The sequence below is a fragment of the Hipposideros armiger genome, unplaced genomic scaffold (genome assembly GCF_001890085.2).
Source record: "Hipposideros armiger isolate ML-2016 unplaced genomic scaffold, ASM189008v1 scaffold_1451, whole genome shotgun sequence".
In the NCBI taxonomy this organism is placed as follows: domain Eukaryota; kingdom Metazoa; phylum Chordata; class Mammalia; order Chiroptera; family Hipposideridae; genus Hipposideros; species Hipposideros armiger.
The window spans coordinates 162955-166617 of NW_017732801.1; the positions used below are offsets into that span (position 1 = coordinate 162955).

At 40.2% G+C, this 3663-nt stretch overlaps 1 pseudogene; it reads left to right on the forward strand.

Moving 5' to 3' along the window:
- Positions 1 to 572: 572 nt before the first annotated feature.
- Positions 573 to 1153, forward strand: LOC109377561 (60S ribosomal protein L9 pseudogene; annotated as a pseudogene).
- Positions 1154 to 3663: the final 2510 nt, after the last annotated feature.

The window sequence follows — 3663 nt, forward strand, 5'->3', positions numbered from 1 at the left end:
AGATGACGCAAACTTAAATTTGGGGGAAAGGAACCTGCTTTGAGAATAGGACCTGGGTTTATTTTTTTTCTTTATATTTGTCTATATTTCCCAAAGTTTCCAAATACCAAAATAGATAGGTATTGCTTTTGTAATCAGAGAGCAAAACAATAAATCATTAAAAAGAAATAGAATATAGGAAGGGAAAATAAGCAAATGTCTTCACAGCGGTTGTTAGGAACAGTTGAAATCCAGACTTTCATTACCACTAAGATCAGAATAAGCATGGTTTGCAAAATGCTCTACATACATTTTCCTATGTATGTTAGCAGCTATGAGAGGCAAGTTCCTCCCCACTTCCTTGATACGCTAGAGAGATGTGAGGAATCCAAGAAATATGAGTCAGTCCCAATTTTCCTCCACATTCATTCATTCAGCAAATATTGAGCATCTACTATATTCCAGACGAAGACTTCGAATACAATAGAGAACACATATAGACATGACCTCTGTCCTTTGGAAGCCCACTGTCTAGTTGAAGAGCTAGGAGAAATGTAATATTGAGTCCACTCTCTGCTGCATCTACTGCAAGGATGAAAACCATTCTCAGCAACCAGACTGTGGATATTTCAGAAAATGTGGACATCACTCTGAGGGGACGCACAGTTACTGTGAAGGGCCCCAGAGGCACGCTGAGGAGGGACTTCAGTCATATCAATGTAGAACTCAGTCTCCACAGAAAGATAAAGAAGAGGCTCTGGATTGACAAATGGTGGAGAAATAGAAAGGAACTGGCTCCTGTTCGCACTCTCTGTAATCACGTACAGAACGTGATCAAGGGTGTTAAACACTAGGCATTCATTGTGAGATTAGGCCTGTGTATGTTCACTTCCCCATCAATGTCGCCATTCAGAAGAATGGTTCTCTTGTTGAGATCCGAAATTTCTTGGGTGAAAAATACATCCACAGGGTTTGGATGAGGTCAGGTGTTGCTTATTCAGTGTCTCAAGCCCAGAAAGATGAGTTAATTCTTGAAGGAAATGATATAAAGCTTGTATCAAATTTAGCTGCTTCGATTCAACAAACCACAACAGTTAAAAACAAAGATATCAGAAAATTTGGGGAGGGTATATATGTTTCTGAAAAAGAAACAGTTCATCAGGTTGATAAATAAGATCTAAGTTGACCAGCTACAGAAATACCAAGATGTCAAGTGATTCCTCAGACTTATTTGTGATATTTTAAAAATTCAATAAAAGTCCTGTATTGGGGGGAGGCAGGAACATTTAGTCCATGCTATGAGGAGGTCAATTCCCTCCAGCCAAAACCACCAGGAACACACCTGTAGTTGAACCAGTTGGTTTATGACTATTATAATTGCGGCAAGGAGAATACACCATGTGTAATTGTGGGGTGTCACAGGGTGTTCGGAAAAATCTGGCTGGGTTATTTGGGGAAGGGCCTAAGGAAGTTGCGGTTTGCTACTGGTTGGATGCTGTGAGAAAGTGGGGGCAATTCTATGATGGGACACAGAAGCAGCAGTCACTCATTTAGTATGACAGGGGAAAGTTTGGTATTGTGTGGGTTGTACAGTGGCCTGGTCTGCCTGTGCTTAGACAAAATGATGAAGTAGCCTCGCTTTGTCTCATTTTATCATGGTCTCAAAGTGACCTTGTCTAAGTGTGATATTCTGTGAGGTTCTTTATGTGTCAGAGCAGGATAACATGACCTCGCTGTGAATGCCAGGACAGTTTCTGAATGTCAGCAACTCCTCTTTCTTTTCTTTTTTTTTTTTTTTCTTCTCAAGGGAAATAAATGAGGGACTGCAACAGCAAACAGGAGAGAAATCTGTATTCATTGGGTGTATTTAGATCCATTACTGTTATCTTCCCCAGAATTGTACCCTGAGGACTCCATAGGAGGGGCTTCTAAGAGGACACACAACTCGGTGATGCAGTCAGATATCTCTTCATCTCATGTACAAAGAGGTATGATGTGTGTGTGTGTGCACGTGTGCGTGTGTTCACACGCGCGCACGTGCACCCTCACACTTGTGTTGATTTTAAAGTCCTTTTAGCTCAGCCAGCCTGTGGTATTCTATTCTGCATCACTGACAAAAAAAACACATGCCTGTTCAGTGACTGAATAGTGACCCTGTATAACTAATCAATAAGTAGTTTTGAGGATCATCTATTTATAGCTAACAGTAACACAGGCCTAAGACACCCACATAAACAGGGGCAAATGCCAGTACTATGACTACCTATGATGACTGTGATAGTGACCGGAGCTTCAACAATGGCATTGAAGACAGTAAAACACGCAATAAAGAATGCTTTATTTTTTTCAACCCCTTCACCCTACTTACATTCCCTGTTCTCTCGGCTTTCTATTTTTATTAGAAAAACTATATTAAGAAGATGTTTGTGCGCAGTGAATGCTGTCTGGAGTACCATGGCAACAGCTTGCTCTTAGACAAGTATTTTATGTCTAGATCATACACTTAGAAATTTTAAAAATAATGCTTAAAATGATGGGTAATAACTTTAGACATGGAATTCTTGCTCAGAGAGCCACAAAGTTAAGCAGAAGTGAGAGAAGGGTGGGAGGTTAGGAACCGATGATGCTTATGAAGACAAGCTGTGTCTTTCACCAACAATGGCCGGCTTACAAACATTCTCCTGTTTCCATACGCTTTCCATCGCCACCACACAAATGTCTAAAGTCTACAGACATATGGAAAACGACTGGCCTGTGAGTCTGCAAACCCTGGTTCCAGGCTCTGGCTCAGCTACTAAACACGTGACTGAGAGCTGTGTGACTCAGCTTCCCTATGTGGACAGTGAGGAAGGTAGTCTAGAGATCTCTAAGGTCCACTGACTTTGTGCTTCTGTGATTAGGGGTTTTCCTTCTTGAGGCTGTCCTCTCAAGAACCTTTTCTTTGTATTTCCTCGTAGATAAAGTAGCATGGTTAAGTGTTCAAGCTTGGAATGTAAACAAACTTGAGTCCAAATCCTGGCTCTGCCCACTTACTTGCTATGCATCCTCCGGAAGGTTCTTTATTTGTGAAATGGACCTTATAATAGAAATCACCTCATAGGGCTGTCAGGAGGGTTGACACGAGTTTAATATTAGTACTTGCCTCATATGTTTTGTGGATTATATGATACAATACACATAAAATTGTCTAGTAGTGTACTTAACCAATCAAAAGCAAACAATAAACATTAACAACTATCAATAACAACCTTAAAAGGCCTCTTCCCATTTAAAGTGCCTTCACGCACAGCCAGCCAGCCATGTGGAATTAAAAATATACAAACAAATAAACAAGGAAACAAAAATGCTTTAGGAAAAAGTTAAAAAGTCTTGAGATACAAAACATTTGCAAAGTTGTGGTTCATATATACATTTCTTGAACTATCTTGAAACAATTTAACATCTATTCCCTAAAACTAGGTGGTTTGTCCCACTAAATCTCACCATTGGGATATTCAGGCCTGGGTCCCAGGGTAAAATAGCTTTCTGCACAGCCATCTAAAAAAGCCTTTCCATGTAATTGTATCCCAAGTATGAGCCTTTTCAAGCAAATTTGCATCTGGTCAGTGAAGGTTTACCTGCCAGGCTCTCTGGCTTTTACTCTATATCTTAATCTTACTGTTTAGTTTCTCTAAAAGCAGCCTT